The sequence below is a fragment of the Rattus norvegicus genome, chromosome 8 (genome assembly GCF_036323735.1).
Source record: "Rattus norvegicus strain BN/NHsdMcwi chromosome 8, GRCr8, whole genome shotgun sequence".
Taxonomy (NCBI): Eukaryota; Metazoa; Chordata; class Mammalia; order Rodentia; family Muridae; genus Rattus; species Rattus norvegicus.
The window spans coordinates 26071780-26090289 of record NC_086026.1 but is presented as its reverse complement, the minus strand read 5'-3'; positions in this window follow the sequence as shown (position 1 = coordinate 26090289).

Sequence of the window (18510 nt, the reverse complement as noted above, 5' to 3'; positions counted from 1 at the left end):
TTTTGGGAGCAGCCTCAAGATGTTGGAAGCAGTCTTCATGTTAAAAAGCAACTGTATTTTAGCCTTATGTTAGATAAAAAAAAACAATAATATTTCAGCCTTACCTAAGCCTGCACCTGCAGTTCTCAATAGATAGAATAAATCTGGTTGTCAGGTTGCTTAGCACCGGTGGTCAAATTGCTTGGCACTGGTGGTCAGGTCACTAAGCCACCCACCCTTCTGTTCCTCCCCATTGACTGATTTACCCAGCCAATAGCCTGGTCATTGAGCCAGGCTCATTATTTTTGTGTTGAACTAACCCCTCCCCACATCTTGCTCCTACCAGTATATCTGAGAAAAATTTAAAATTGTCAGCTTGGTCAGACTTCTTGATTGTCCATTCTTTGCTTCTCTTGTCCCCCATTCTCTTCTATGTAGACCCCAGACTCTGGTCAACTGCCCTGCTCATCAGGGCATAATTCCACCTCTAACAGCAAAAATATCAGGAAACAACAATCACAGGACCCTAATATCTCTAACATCAAAGGACTAATTTCCCAATAAAAAAGAAATTGACTAACAGAACTGGATACTTAAAGAGGGCCCAGCATTTTCCTTCATAGAGGAAACACACCTCAGTGACAAGGGCAGACACTGTCTCAGAGTGAAAGGCTGGGAAATCATTTTCCAAGCAAATGGACCCAAGGAACAAGCTGGAGTAGCCATTGTAATATGTAATAAAATTGATTTTCAAGCAAAAGTTATGAAAAATATGAGGACACTTAATATTCATCAAGTGAAAAATCCACCCACATGAACTCTCAATCATGAATATCTATGCTCCAAATGCAAGGGTACCACATTCATTAAAGAAACCTTACTAAAGCTCAAAGCACACATTTAACCTCACAAATTAATAGGGGGAGACTTAAACACCACACTCTCATCAATGGACTCATGGAAACAGAAACTAATAGAGGCACAGGGAAACTGCAGAAGTTATGAATGAAATGGATTTAAAAGATAACTATAGAACATTTCATCCTAAAAAAAAAGAAGATACCTTCTTCTCAGCACTTTATGGTACCTTCTCCAACACTGGCCACATAATCAGTCATAAAACAGGCACAAACAGATACAAGGAGATTGAAATAATCCTTTGCATCTTATGAGATCAACACATACTAACAACAAAAATGACAGAAAGACCACATAAACATGGAAGCTGAACAATGCTCTACTCTGTGGTAACTTGGTCAAGGAAGAAATAAAGAAATAAATTAAAGATATTTAAGAATTTAATGAAAATGAAGGCACAACTTACTCAAATTCATGGGACACAGTGAAAGCAGTGTTAAGAAGAAAATTCATAACTCTGAGTGCTTTCAAAAAGAAACTGTAGAGAGCATACATTAGCAGCTTGACAACAAATCTAAAAGCTCTAGAACAAAAAGAAGACAATACACCCAAGAGGAATAGATGGCAGCAAATAATCAAACAACTAAGTTGAAACAAAAAGAAATATACAAAGAATCAACAAAACAAGGAGTTGGTTCTTTGAGAAAATCAACAGGGTAGATAATCCCTTAGCCAGAATAGCCAGAGAGCACACAGAGAGAGTACACAGATTAGCAAAAGCATAAATGAAAAAGGAGACATAACATGAGAAACTGAGGAAATTCAGAAACTCATTAGCTCCTACTTCAACAAAACTGGAGAATCTGGATGACATTGACAATTATGTAGATAGATAGGCCCATACCTAAAAATAGTAAAAGAAAAATACTTCAAACTATTTCACATATAGAAACAGAATGAAATCCATCAATGTAATACACTATATAAACAAACTCAGAGAGGGGAAAACACATAATCATCTCATTAGATGATGTGAAAGCATTTGACATAATTCAACACCCCTTCATGATAAATGTCTTGGAAAGATTAGGAATTCAAGGCCCATAACTAAACAGAGTAAAGGCCATATATAGCAAATCAGTAGACAACATCAAACTAAGTGAAGAGAAACTTGAAAAAAATCCACTAAAATCAGGGACTAGACAAGGCTTCATAAAATTCCAAATTTCTGGAAGGAAAAGGACTCTGTCAGTAGCATAAAATGGCAACGAACAGATTTGGAAAAGATCGTTACCAATCTTACATCCTATAGAGGGCTAATACCTAATATATTCAAAGAACTCAAGAAATCAGACTCCAGAGAATCAAATAACCCTATTAAAAATGCGGTACAGAGCTAAACAAAGAAGTTCCAACTGAGGAATATTGAATGGCTGACAAATGTTCAACATCCTTAGTCATCAGGGAAATGCAAATGAAAACCACCATGAGATTCCAACTCACACTAGTCAAAATATCTAACATAAAAAGGCTCATGTGACAAAAGATGCTGGCCAGGATGTGGAGAAAGAGGTACACTTCTCCATTGTTGGTGAGACTGCCAGCTGGTACAACAACTCTGGAAATCAATCTGGAGGTTCTTAGAAATTTGGATTTTGTACCATCTGGGGGCCCTGCTCCTGGGCATATACCCAAAAGATGCTCCAACATATAATAAGGACACATGTTCCACTATGCTCATAGCAGCCTTATTTATAACAGTCAGAAGCTGGAAAGAACCCAGATGGTCTTCAGCAGGACAATGGATGCAGAAATTGTGGCACATTTATATGACAAAATATTACATTTCTATCAAAAATAATGTATTCAAAAATTCATAGGCAAATTAATGGAAGTAGAAAATATCATTCTGAAAGAGGTGACCCAATCCAAAAAAAGACACATGATATGCACTCACTGATAAATAAATATTAGCCCCAAAGTTTAGACTACTCAAAATAGAATCCACGGACCACATGAAACTCAAGAAGGATTACCAAAGGTCAGATGCTTCAGTCCTTCTTAGAAGGGGGAACAAAAAAATTCATAGGAGAAAACACGAAGACAAAGTTTGTAGCAGAGATTGAAGGAAAGGCCGTCCAGAGACTGCCCCACCTGGGGATTCATCCCATATACGTACAGCCATCAAACCAAGACAATATTGCTGATGCCAAGAAGTGCATTCTGAAAGGAGACTGATGTAATTGTCTTTTGAGAGGCTCTGCCAGACCATGACAAATAGAGAGGGGGATACTAGCTGTCAATCATTGAACTGAGAGTGGGTTCTCCATTGCAGGAGTAAGAGAAAGGATTGAAAGAGCTAAAGGTGTTTACAACTCCATAAGAACAGCAATACCAACCAACCAGAGCTCCCAGGAACTAAATCACCATACAAAGAGTACACATGGACAGATTAATGGCTCCAGCTGCATATATAACAGAGGATGGTCTTGTTGTGTACCAATGTGGGGGGGAAGCCCACAGTTCAAACACCCCAGTGTATGGGAATATCAGGTCATGGAGTAGGGAAGGGGTAGATGGATGGGTTGGAGAACACCCTCACAAGAAGGGGGATGGGGATAGAATAGAGGGTGTAAGGATGGGAAACTGGCAAATGTGATAACATTTGAAATGTAAATAAAAATATCCAGTATAAAGGTTTTCACAGAATAGAAACAGAGGAATACTTCCAAATTCATTCTATGATTTAACAGTCACCCTAAACCACATAAAATCTCAAAAAGAAAGAATTTCAAATCAATCACTCTCATAAAAATAGATGCAAAATTACTGAAAAGAAAACTTGAAAACAAAATGCAGGAATACATCAAAATCTCCATCCAGCATGATCATGTATTCCTTATATCAGGGATGTAGGGATGGTTCAGTATACAAAAATCCACCAATGTAATGCATTATATCAACAAATGACTTGAAAAAAAATCTCCTAACTGCCTACTGAGATGTTGAAGTAGTCTTTGACAAAATCCAACACTGATTCATGTTAAAAGAATTAGAGAAATCAGGGGTACATGGCCCATAGCCAAATATAATAAAAGCAATGTACAGCAAACCTATCCTGAACAACTAGCTAAATGAAGAAAAACTTAAAGCAATTTTACAAAAATCATGGTCAAAACAAAACTTCATACTCTCTTCCTATCAGTCCACTAGAGAACTTGAAGTTCTAGCCAGATCACTAATACAACTAATGAAGATTAGGGGATACAAATTGTAAAGGAAGATATCACAGCACTGCTATTTCTGGACAATGTGATAGTATACATAAGAGATCACAAAAATTCTACCAGAGAACTACAGCTGAGAAAAACCTCTAGGAAAGTGGATGGATACAAATTAACTTAAAAAAAATCAGTAGCTCCCATTTATGCAAATAAAATACAGGCCCAAAAAAGAGATTAAGGAAATGATACACTTTACAATGGGCACAAATATTATAAAATATGTTGAAATAACTCCAACCGACCAAGTGAAAGACTTATATGACCAAACTTTAAGTCACTTAAGGAAGAAATTGGGGAAGATATCAGAAGATGGAAAAATCTCACACGTTCTTGGATTGGTAGGATTACTTTTGTGAAAATGGATGGCCATCGTTTTCAAAGCCATTTAAAGATTAAATGCAATTCCCATCCAAATTCTAACAAAATTGTCTATTGAACTTGAGAGCATAGTTCTCAATTTTATATGGAAAACAAAAGAAACCAAAACCTAAGATAACTTAAGGAATCCTGAACAATGAAAGAACTTTAGGAGGAAATCACCATCCCTGATCTCAAGCTATACTACAGAGGAAAAGTAATGCAAGCTGCATGATATTGGTATAGGTACAGACAAGTTAATCAATGGAATGAAATTGACGACCCTGACATAAACCTAAACACCTATGGACACTTAATTTTTTGTCGGGGACCGGACGTCCAAACTAAGCAAAGCTAGAGCCCTGCCCTGAGCAGATTCCTGAGAAGGGTTTGACGTTTTCAAAGACCTTGTCCCGAGAAGACTGTTGCCTCATTGTCTAAGGAGAATACCTTGTGGTTTAGAGATTTACCTTATGTCCTTGGGCACTTCCCAGTACTCCCCCGCCCTAAGCTTCAGTTCCTGCTTCAATTCCTGCTTCAGAGCTTTAAATGCTGTACATTCCTCTCAATAAATGAGACCTTGACAACAGAACCTTGCTTGGTCTCATCCTTTTCTCTCCCCCCATTGACCCTCAGGTAGTGCCTCTTCAGGACCCTGAATAACTGAACCTGCTGGACGGGTCAATTTTTGACAAGGAAGACAAATCCATACAAGAAAAAAAAGAAAGCATTTTGCCTAGTTGTGTTAGTCTAAATGGATGTCTACATGTAGATGAATGCAAATAGATCCTTATCTATCACCCTGCAAAAATTTCAATTTCAAGGGCATTAAAGAACTCAATGTTAAGCTGGTGTAGTGGCTATTTCTGAATGTCAACTTGACTTTATCTGGAATGAACTACAGTTCATAATTGTATCCTGATCTTGAGGCTGGGAGATTCAAGTTTTTGACCTGAATCTTGGCATGGAGACCTTGAGGCATAGTTGCTATGACTCCCAGGAGACTAAGGCAAGGAGATCTCTGAGTTCAAGTTCATCTGGGAAAAAGTGAGTCCCAGATCCAGGCATTGTGGTACACACCTTTAATCTGGAATATACCTTCTGCTGGAGACCTACATGAAGACATTGGAAGAAGGAAGATTCTCTCTTCTTTGACTGCCTGACTTGTGGGACTGACCAACTGCTAGATCTTTGGACTTCCATTCACAGCTGTTCCTGAACATTGTTGGAGAGTTTGACTACAGACCATAAGTCATCAACAATTTGCCTTACTATATAGGGACTACCCATAAGTTCTGTGATTCTAGAACCATAACTAACACAGAAGTTGGTACTGGGAGTGGTTCTAGTGGAGCAGGTGTATGAGGATGAATTTTTTGAGAATCTAGAATTGGTTTAATAATTCACCAGCATCGTTAACTACTGAAACCTTTCCAGATACACTCTCCTGGGAACTCGGAGAATATTGAAGGCCTGTGGTTGAAACTATATTTCAAACCTAAATAAGTTAATTACTTTATTTATATTGATGAACTAGGTTACTTGGTGTACAAAACTTTCTACAAGTTGGAGGAAAAATCAGAAAATGATTTTGCTGGCTTGTTGCTCTTAGTATCTCTGGACTAACTGATGAAGGAAAAGAATGAGCTATATGATAAAATCAAACTGCTCAAATGCAAGTAAACAATCTAAAAGTTTCTAAGTGTGCCCTTGAAGAAAATCTTCTCTCTAATAGCCATAGAGCTCAAGTTGCAGAAAATCAAACTGAAGCTCTCATAATGTTGGCTGAATTACTGGGAAAGTTCAAATCTCAACCTCAGAGGATGTCACCAGTTAAAGAAAGGACATTAATTGGCAAAGAATGTGATACAATAACTTGGGATGGAGATATGTGGGTGGCCTTTGTTGAAGCTGAGAATTTTGGATCTTTACCCCACTTGAGGTAGTAGTACCCTCAGCCCCACCCTTTGAAATAATGCCTTTTTTCACACGAGGAAATTAATCCCTCAGAATTGATATAACAGCCTTGACTTTTGCTGAAGAAAATGCCAATATTGAAGACAATATTGTTGCGTCTCAAGGCCCACCAATAGTATCTTCTAGACCCATAATCAGAGTCAAGTGGAAACAGGACCCTATATGGGAGGTAGAAAGTGTAGTCCACGGGAAAATGTGCTACACTACTAAGGAGCTTAATAAATTTGCTAATTCATTCAAGCAGAAATCTGGGGAATATGTATGGGAATGGATTTTAAGGGTACGGAATAATGGTGGAAGGAATATAAAACGAGATCAGGCCATATTTTGTTAAACACTTCGGCCAACCATTCAAAAAAAATTTCTGAAAATGTCTTAGTCAGGGTTCATATTCCTGCACAAAGATCATGACGAAGAAGCAAGTTGGGGAGGAAAAGGTTTATTTAGCTGTTTCATCACTAAAGGAAGTCAGGACAGGAATTGAAGCAGGTCAGGAAACAGGAACTGATGCAAAGGCCATGGATGGATGCCTGGCTTGCTTTCCCAGGCATGCTCAACTTGCTTTCTTATAGAACCCAAGACCACCAGCCAAGGAATGACACCACCCACAATAGGCTGGGTTCTCTCCTCTTGATAACTAGTTGAGAAAATGCCTTACAGTTGTGTCTCATGAGGGCATTTCCACAACTGAGGCTCCTTTTCTTTGATAGCTCCAGCTTGTGTCAAGTTGACACACAAAACTAACCAGTACAGATATAACTGAGACAGCTTCCATATTAAACCTAGAATCTCCACTCATATGGCCCATATCAGTAAACTCAAAAAGATGGTCTATTGAAAAGAAGTTGGAGATGATTGGTATCCCTTGACTTAGTGTTGGCTCACATAAATTGCAATGCTACAGTGGATACATTGTGAAAAACAAACAAACAAACAAACAAACAAACAAACAAACAAAAAACAATTCTCCACAATGGGAAAGCCCAGAAGATGTGCCCTTCACAAATCCTATAAGACTCAAACTGGTGAAAGGATATATTTGAAGAGATTTTTCTTGCCCTTTTCCTTGTGCCAGACCTTAGGGTTGGAGATACTGCTGCTCAATTAGATGACTTAAATGCAATGGGTTTAATTGGGCCCTGAGGTAACAAGGGCCATGTGGCAGCACTGAATCGCCAGAGACAAGGTGATCATAGTTATTATCATGGACATCGTGGATAAAACAACGTTCATAATAGCATAACCCATAATGATCATCACAGGAAAGGTGAAATTTTTAATAACATAATTCGTTCTGACCTTTAGTTTAGTACTGGCTAATCCGTCATGGTGTTTCCAGGCATGAAATAGTTAGGAAACCTACAGCATATCTTTTAGATCTGCATAAGCAAAAAAGTTCTCTAACAAATGAAAGAAAGGCTACACTGCATCATGGCAAAAGGCAATTTTGGCCAGTGAACCAATTATCAGATTTGAGTCAGACCCAGAACCCCTTGAATGAAGGGGTTGCCAGATTTCCCTGAGGAAGAATCTTGATAAGACACATAAAAGTTTTGCTGTTAGCCTTTCTGCATTTCTTCCTCCGAGGGACCCACAGCCTTTTATAAGAAATACTCAAGTTAATAAAAAAAAATTGTACAGTGGGTGAAAGGAAATAATCAGACTTTATTGGATACTGGTAAACCTGGAAAGTCTGATTATTTCCTTTCTGATCCCACGAGATCCCAAGAAACATTGTGGCCCTCAGGCTAAAGTGGAGGCTTATGGAGGACAGGTGATTAATGGAGTTTTGACTGATGTCTGACTCACAGTAGGTTCAGAAGGTCACCGAACACATCCTGTGGTCATTTTCCAAATTCCCAAATGTATAATTAATATAGATATACTTAGAAACTATCAGATTTCTCACATTGGTTCCCTGACCTGTCAAGTGAGGGCTGTTATGGTTGGAAAGGTTATATGGAAACCTTTAGAGTTGCCTCTGCCAAAGAAAATAGTGAATCCAAAAACAGCATTGTATTCCTGGAGTAATTTCAGAAATTACTGCCAATATCTAAGGACTTGAAAGATGCAGTAAGGTGGTTCCCACTACATGTCCCTTTAACTCTCCTATCTGGCTAGTGAAGAAGACAGATGGATCATAGAGAATGACAGTTGATTATCAAAAACTAAATCAGGTAGTCACTCCGATTGCAGTTGTTGTACAAGATATAGATTTACTATTTGAGCAAATTAACATATCTCCTGGTGCCTGGTATGCAGCTATTGATCTAACAAATGCCTTCTTCTCAGTATTTGTCTATAAGGACCACCAGAAACAATTTCCTTTCAGTTGGCAAAGCCAGCAGTATACCTTTACAGTTTTGCCACAAGGATATATTAACTCTTCTGCCCTGTGTCATAACACATTTAGAAAGGATCATGATCATTTGTCCCTTTCACAAAAATATCACATTGGTGAACTATATTGATAACATTATGCTGACTGGACAAAGTGAGCAGAAAGTACCAACCAATTTGGACTCATATATGTGATAACACATATTTGTATCAGAGGATGGGAAATAAATCCAACCAAAACTCAAGGACAACCTACATCAGTGAAATTCTTAACAGTTCAGTGGTGTGGGGCATGCAGAGATATCCCTTCTAATGTGAAAGATAAGTTACTGCATCTGGCCCTTTTCACCACCAAGAAAGAAGCGCAAAGTTTATTGGGTCTATTTGGATTCTGGATACAGCACATTTCTCACTTGTGTGTGTTACTCAGACCCATTTACCAAGTGACACTGAAAGCTGCTAGCTTTGTGCGGATCCTGGTACAGGAGAAGGCTCTTGGACAAGTCCATGCTGCTGTGCAGGCTGTTCTAGCAGACTTGATGGTATTTGAGGTGTCAGTGGCAGAGACAGATGCTGTTTGGAGCCTCTGGAAGGCCCCTGTATGAGAATTACAGAAGAGTCCTTTGGGATTTTGGAGCAAAGCTCCACAATCATCTGCAGATAATTATTCTCCCTTTGAAAACCAGCTCTTTGCCTGCTATTGAGCTTTAATGGAAACTGAATGTGTGACAATAGAACAGCAAGTTACCACATGATCTGAACTGCCTATTATGATTTGGGTATTGTCAGACCCTCCAAGTCATAAAGCAGGATGTGCACAGCAGCAGTCTATTACCAAATGGAAGTGAGCAAGTTACACTCAAATGCCTATGGTTTCTACTTCTGTTACAATGCCATCTGCTGCCATGCATGCACCTGTAGCCTCATGGATGGTTCCATATGATCAGAAGACTGAAGAAGAGAGGACTAGGACCTGGTTTTCTGATGGCTCTTCAGGTTATACAGGCACCACCCAGAAGTGGATAGCTACAGCATTACAACCCTTTTCCAAGACAATGCTGAAAGGTACAGGTAAAGGAAAATCTTCACAATGAGCAGAACTTTAAGCACTACACATAGTATTACATTTTGTTTGGAAGAAAAAATGGCAAGATAAATGATTGTTCACTGACTCAATGGTCATGGACTCAGAAAGATCACGATTGAATAATTGGTGAGGAAGACATCTAGGGAAGAAATATGTGGATAGATCTTTCCAAATGGGCAAAGGATGTGAAGATATTTGTGTCCCATGTAAATGCTCAACAAAAGGTAACTTCAGCTGAGGAGAAGTTCACTAATCAAGTAGATAAGATAATCCATTCTGTAGACAGTCAACCTCTTTCCCCAGCCATCCCTGTCATTGCTCAATGGGCACATGAGCAAAGGGGCCATGGTAGCTGAGATGGAGGTTATGCCTGTGCTACAGCTGCTACTGAATGCCAATTTTGCCAGCAACAGAGACCAACACTGAGCCCCAGATATAGCGTAATTCCTTGAGGTAACCATCCAGCAACCTGGTGGCAGGTTGACTAAATTGGACCAACTCCTATGTGGAAAGAACAATGTTTTGTTCTTGCTGGAGTAGATACTTATTCTAGGCATGGATTTGGCATTCTAGCACATAATGCTTATGCAAAAACTTGGACTTACAAACATGGACCAAATCCATGGGTTTACGGAATGCCTTATCCATCATCATGGTATTCCATACAGTATTGTGTCTGAAAAAGGAACTCATTTCACAGCCAGAGAAGTACGACAGTGGGCCCATGATCATGGAATCCACTGGTTTTACCATGTTCCCCATCATCCTGAAGAAGCTGGTCTGATAGGAAGATAGAATGGCCTTTTGAAGATGCAGGTACAGTGACAATTAGGTGTGAGCAGCATGAAGGGGTGGGACAGAGTTCTTCAGAATTCAGTATACTTTGCATCAGCATCTGACATATGGTACAGTTTCTCCCACAGCCAGGATCCATGGGTCCAGGAATCAAGGGGTGAAAAAGAGAATAGTTCCAATCACTATCACTCCTAGTGACCTTCTAGGAAAATTTTTGCTTCTTGATTCCCACAACTCTAGGCTTTGCTAATCTAGAAGATTTTGTTCCAAAGAGGGGGATACATCTAGCAGGAGCCATAACAAACATTCTACTGAACTGAAAGCTCAGACTTACCCATGATCATTATGGGCTTCTAATGCTCTTAAAGCAACAAGCCAAGAAAGGAATAACAGCAATTGAATGGATGATAGATTCAGATTACCATTGGGAAATTGGATTGCCTCTCCAAAATGGAGGTAAGAAACACTTTGTCTGGAGTGCAGGAGATTCCCTTAGGATGTCTCTTAGTATTACCACGTCCTATGATTAAAGTTAGTGTGAAACTACAACAGCCTGATCCAACCAGTATGATAAAGTATACATACCTATTAGGAAAGAAAGGTATGGTTTACTCCTCCAGGTAAAGAACCAAGACTTGCTGAGGTATTTGCAAAGAGTAAAGGAAACTCAGAATGGGTTGTAGATGAAGGTAGTTATAAATACCAGCTCAGGCCACGTTAACAATTGCAGAATCAAAGATTATGAAGTGATAGGAATGCTTCTTCATTTTCATTTTATTGAGAATACATTTGTCTTTCTTCTAATTTCTTTAACATCAATTGGTATTTAAGTTGAAATACTAAAGAATGTTCTCAAGGTACATTGCCCTATTGTAAATTTACAAGTGCATTTGAAATTGTACTAGGAATAGTTGTATCATGTTAGGTATATTCAGAACCTTGTTATTGTGTCATGTGGTCATGAGATATTATTTGTATCAAGTTGACAAGGAGTGTATTGTAGTGGCTATTCCTGGTAGTCAACTTGACTATGTCTGGAATGAACTACAATTCATAATTAAAAGGCTCATCTGTGATCCTGATCTTGAGACTGGGAGATTCAAGTTTATGACCTGGATCTTGGCATGGAGATCTTGATGCATAGTCACTATTAATCCCAAGAGACTAAGGCAAGGAACTCTTTGAGTTCAAGTTCATCTGGGACAAAGCAAGTCCCAGATACAGACATGGTGGTACACAGCTTTAATCTGGAACATACCTTTTGTTGGAAACCTACATAAGAACATTGGAAGAAGGAAGATTTTCTCTTCTTCACCTGCCTGCCTTGTGGCAGTGAGCAACTGCTAGATTCTTGGACTTCCATTCACAGCTGGTGACGGTCATTGCTACGGAGTTGGACTGCAGACCACAATTCATCAACAAATCCCCTTACTAGCTATAAGTTCTGTGACTCTAGAGAAACCTGACTAATACTGCTGGATACACTAAATATAGCAGAACAGAAAGTGGGGAATAGCCTTGAACTCCTTGGTACTGGAGACAAGTTCCTGAACAGAACATCAATGGTCAAGGTTCTAAGATTAACAATTGAAAAGCTTCTGTAAGGCAAAGGACACTGTTAATAGGACAAAAGTTTGTCTACAGATTGCAAAAGAATCATTATAATCTCTATATCTGACTGAGAGTTAATACCTAAAATTTATAAAGAACTTAAGAAGTTAGATGCCAACAACCCAAATAAAAATGGGGTGCAGAGCTAGAAAAATAATTCTAGACAGAGGAATCTTTAATGGTTCCAAAGAAGTTAAAGGAATGTTAAAAGTCCTTTTATCAATGAATTGCAAGTCAAAATGACCCTGGGATTCCACCTTACAACTACAAAATAACTAAGAACAAAAACTCAAGTGATAGTACATGCTGGTGAGGATATGGAGAAAGGGAAATACTCCTCCATTTCAGGTTGGAGTGCAATCTTGTACATCCACTTTGGATATCATTTTGGTGGATTCTCAGACAACTTGGAATAGTTCTACCTCAAGACCCAGCTATACAACTCCCTGGCATATACTCAAAAGATACTCCACCACTACAAAATACACCTGTTCAAAAATGTTCCTAACAATTTTATTTGTAATAGCCAGAAACTGGAGACAACCTAGATGCACCTCAATTGAAGAATAGATAAAGAAAATATTATACATGAACACTATGGAATACTATTCAGCTATTAAAAACAAGGACTTGTATTTTACAGGCAAATGGATGAAATTTGAGAATAACCTGATTGATGTGACCCAGAACCAAAAGTACATGCATGGTATGTACTCAATTCGAAGTGGATATTAGTCATAAAATAAAAGATACCCCTGTGACAGTTCACAGACCCAAACAAGACCCAAACAAGAAATAAGATCCAAGCAACGATGCTTGACTTTCACTTAGACAGGGAGAATAAAAAAAAGTCCTATGAGGAAGATAGAGGGAATGAACTGGATGAGAGAGAAGAAGGGATGGGTGCAGGGAGATTTTCAAGATTAGGTGTTGAGAGGGACAGGAGAGATGGCCAGATAGCCATTAGAATGAATGGAAGTCTGCCACTTGCAATGGTGGAGAAGTGGGGGGGGTGTTTTGAGGAAATCCCAGACATATGACATAAAAAAGCTGCTCAAGAATTAATGGGGGTTACCTTTGTAGTGACTCATCGTGGGGGATATGGTACCTGAAGAGGTCACTTACTGTAGCTAGGCAGGAACACCTGTAGAGTTACAGGAACACCAACATACCGACAAAACATTTGACCCCAAATTCATTCTGTATACAAAAAAATGCCAAGACAATAGAGGGATCAGATACCATTGGAATAGCCAAGCCATATCCAGCCCACCTATAGAACCATTCTATGGACAAGCACCAAACTGCAAAACCAAAATATGTTATTTTTTGCCAAGAGGAATGTAGCATGTATGCCTTCTGAGAGGCTCCACAAAGCAGCTGACTCAGAGACCCACAACTAAACAATGAAAGGAGCTTGGGGACTCTTATGGAAGAGTTGGAGGGAGGATTTAGAGTTACAAAGGTGATATAAGAACTCCACAGGAAGACCAACAGAGTCAGCTAACCTGGACCCTTGGGGCACTCAGAGACTGAACAACCAACCAAAGACTGTACACAGACTGAACCTACCCTCTATACTCAAACATTTGAGGAAGATATGGTGCAGGTTGGTCTTCATGTGAGTACCAAACATCTGGAGCAGGGGCAGAGTGGATAATCCAAAAAGCTGTTGCCTGTCTTTGGGATATATTCCCCTTGCTGGGCTGCTTTCTCTAGCCTCAAAGGGAAATGTTCCTAGCCCCACAAAGACTTGATATTTCAGAGTCAAGGGATACTCAGAGGGGCCTCACCCCTCTCACTGAATGGACAGTGATGAGAGGGATTGTGGGAGGGGTGACTGGGAAGGAAAAAATGATCAGGATGCAAAGTGAAGAAAACAGTTATGTATTTCTTCTCATTGTACATCTCATCAATAAGAAAAAAAATTCTACGTATTTCGGGATTCAACAGTGTAGGGTATTTTTGTTTTCCTTTAAATTTTAGGTTTTTTGTTTTTATTTTTATTTCTGCATTTTGACACAAAGTTTTATTATATAGCTCTGGATGCAATGGAACTCACTTTTCAAACTTAGTTGGTATTAAATTTGTAGAAAACATCCTGCCTCTGATTCACAAACACTATAAATACATGACTGGTTGTGTAGTGATTTTTGGTATAAATGTGTTCTCAAATTTCTCCAACATTCCAATGAAGTGTAGTCTATGTACATAAATGATGGTTCAGCTGTAAAGTGTTTGTTTACCATATATAAGATCATTGGTCTATCACTAGCACCCTATGTATATAGAGTATGTAGTGATAAAGTTTCTTATGGTATAGGAACACCCTTCACCTAAAAACAATCAATCAAACACACACACACACACACACACACACACACACACACACACACACACAAACGAACTAAAAACAAGATATGCCTATTTGGTATTCTCATCACTGTGATAAAATACTTGAAACAAAGAACATTTAAGAAAGAAAACTTTATTTTGGGTAATGATTTTAGAAGTTTCCATTCATATAGAATACTTTGCTGACAAACTTCCATATGGCTTGCTTGATGTCTATGCTAGTTAGACTTTGATTGTTGTGCAGAGACAATATGACCAGAGCAACTCTTATAAAGGAAAGCATTTAAGCAGGACTTGCTTACAACTTTAGAAATATAGCCCATAATCATTCTGAAGGAAAGCCAAGTGGCATGCAGGCCAACACAATGCTAGAGAAGTTGGTTGAGAGTTCCACATCCAAATCCAATGACAGCAATTAGAGGAATGATGCTGAACTTGCCTTGAATATTTAGAAATCGAACACACTTCCATCAAGAAACACATACATTCTAATCCTTGTCAAGTAGCTCCACTCCCTTAGGACTAAGCATTTGATATATGAGCCTATGGGAGCTTTTCCTATTCAAACCACAAGTTTCCAGGGTTGCTTTTCAAATGGGTGATACTTTTAACCCTTTTTATTTTTAGTTTATTATGTTTCTGGATATTAATCTATAGTCAGATACAAAGCTGGCAAAGATTCCTTTCCATTCTATAGACTTTGTTTTTATCTCATAGATGGGTATTTATCTGTGCAAAACAATTTTTGGTTTATGAAGAGCCACTTATTTATTGTTCACCTTCATTGGTAGGAAAGTGGAGGCCTTTTCAGAAAAATGACCTTTGTTACCATGATATTGGCTAGTTTTCTTTTGTCATCTAGCACTTTGAGTGTTTCAGGTTTCTATGAAAAATTTTGAGCAATTTTTGTTCAAGTCAGTAGAGTTATAATTTCATTTGACTCCTGGTGTATATCTTTTTTCCTCACTATTTGTTGAAGATGCTTTATTTTCTCAAGCTCATGATCTCTCATCCTTTGTCAATGTTTCTGCATTGAAATACATGTATTGGCTTTTAATTTTGTGTTGTTGTTCTATATATCTGTTTCTGCCAATAACATAGTGATTTTATTAATGTGACTTCAATTTTCCATGTTCATGTCAAGGTAATTTTTTAAACATTTGTATAGAACAGCAATAGGAAAAATGATAAATATTTAATTAAGTGTGTAGAATGCTTTTGTTAAGATGACCATTTTCATTATTCTTTTAATTCTGGAGTAGGATGACTTTCTATCTTCAGGTATCTTCTTCAATTTCATTTTCAGTAATTTTAGATTTTCATTGTATAATATTGTCACTTTTGGGTTAAATTTACTCACAGACTTTTAAGGCTACTGTGAATGATATTATTTGATCAGGGTCTTTTTTAGTGTGACTGATTAGGAATAGAAAACCTAATGCTTTGTGTTTTAATTTTGTATTCTTCTATATAATGCATTTATAAGCTCAGGGACTTTCTTACATGGTCTATAAGTATAAAGTTATATCACATTCAAATAAAGATATTTTGACTTCTTCCTTTACTATTTCTGTAGTCTCATTCAATTGACTTATTTTTCTAATTAGACATCAAATACTGTATTAAATAGGTATGCGTACAATGGTCAAACTAGTTTTATTTCTGAATTTTGCAAAACTTTTATCTGTTCCCTTTCAATTATATGGATGTGGATTGATGGATTACTTTAAATTGCATTTAGTATTTCATACATCATTCTTTTTTTGTTTTGTTTTTTTTCTTATAAATTAATATTACTGTATTTTATTTTATTTTTTTCTTTTTTTTATTATTAACTTGAGTATTTCTTATATACATTTCGAGTGTTATTCCCTTTCCCAGTTTCCGGGCAAACATCCCCCTCCCCCCTCCCCTTTCTTATCGGTGTTCCCCTCCCCACCCTCCCCCCCATTGTCCCCCTCCCTCCAACAGTCTAGTTCACTGGGGGTTCAGTCTTAGCAGGACCCAGGGCTTCCCCTTCCACTGGTGCTCTTACTAGGATATTCATTGCTACCTATGAGGTCAGAGTCCAGGGTCAGTCCATGTATAGTCTTTAGGTAGTGGCTTAGTCCCTGGAAGCTCTGGTTGCTTGGCATTGTTGTACATATGGGGTCTCGAGCCCCTTCAAGCTCTTCCAGTTCTTTCTCTGATTCCTTCAACGGGGGTCCTATTCTCAGTTCAGTGGTTTGCTGCTGGTATTCGCCTCTGTATTTGCTGTATTCTGGCTGTGTCTCTCAGGAGCGATCTACATCCGGCTCCTGTCGGTCTGCACTTCTTTGCTTCATCCATCTTGTCTAATGGGTGGCTGTACATGTATGGGCCACATGTAGGGCAGGCTCTGAATGGGTGTTCCTTCAGTCTCTGTTTTAATCTTTGCCTCTCTCTTCCCTGCCAAGGGTATTCTTGTTCCCCTTTTAAAGAAGGAGTGAAGCATTCACATTTTGATCATCCGTCTTGAGTTTCATTTGTTCTAGGCATTTAGGGTAATTCAAGCATTTGGGCTAATAGCCACTTATCAGTGAGTGCATACCATGTATGTCTTTCTGTGTTTGGGTTAGCTCACTCAGGATGATATTTTCCAGTTCCAGCCATTTGCCTACGAATTTCATAAAGTCGTTGTTTTTGATAGCTGAGTAATATTCCATTGTGTAGATGTACCACATTTTCTGTATCCATTCCTCTGTTGAAGGGCATCTGGGTTCTTTCCAGCTTCTGGCTATTATAAATAAGGCTGCAATGAACATAGTGGAGCACATGTCTTTTTTATATGTTGGGGCATCTTTTGGGTATATGCCCAAGAGAGGTATAGCTGGATCCTCAGGCAGTTCAATGTCCAATTTTCTGAGGAACCTCCAGACTGATTTCCAGAATGGTTGTACCAGTTTGCAATCCCACCAACAATGGAGGAGTGTTCCTCTTTCTCCACATCCTCGCCAGCATCTGTTGTCCCCTGAGTTTTTGATCTTAGCCATTCTCACTGGTGTGAGGTGAAATCTCAGGGTTGTTTTGATTTGCATTTCCCTTATGACTAAAGATGTTGAACATTTCTTTAGGTGTTTCTCTGCCATTCGGCATTCCTCAGCTGTGAATTCTTTGTTTAGCTCTGAGCCCCATTTTATAATAGGGTTATTTGTTTCCCTGTGGTCTAACCTCTTGAGTTCTTTGTATATTTTGGATATAAGGCCTCTATCTGTTGTAGGATTGGTAAAGATCTTTTCCCAATCTGTTGTTTGCCGTTTTGTCCTAACCACAGTGTCCTTTGCCTTACAGAAGCTTTGCAGTTTTATGAGATCCCATTTGTCAATTCTTGATCTTAGAGCGTAAGCCATTGGTGTTTTGTTCAGGAAATTTTTTCCAGTGCCCATGTGTTCCAGATGCTTCCCTAGTTTTTCTTCTATTAGTTTGAGTGTGTCTGGTTTGATGTGGAGGTCCTTGATCCACTTGGACTTAAGCTTTGTACAGGGTGATAAGCATAGATCGATCTGCATTCTTCTACATGTTGACCTCCAGTTGAACCAGCACCATTTGCTGAAAATGCTATCTTTTTTCCATTGGATGGGTTTGGCTCCTTTGTCAAAAATCAAGTGACCATATGTGTGTGGGTTCATTTCTGGGTCTTCAATTCTATTCCATTGGTCTATCTGTCTGTCTCTGTACCAATACCATGCAGTTTTTATCACTATTGCTCTGTAATACTGCTTGAGTTCAGGGATAGTGATTCCCCCTGAAGTCCTTTCATTGTTGAGGATAGCATCATTCTAATGAATGTGTCTTTATGTTATTCTGTGTTTTTCCTTGCAATTTTTAAAACCTCTTTTTTCTATATAC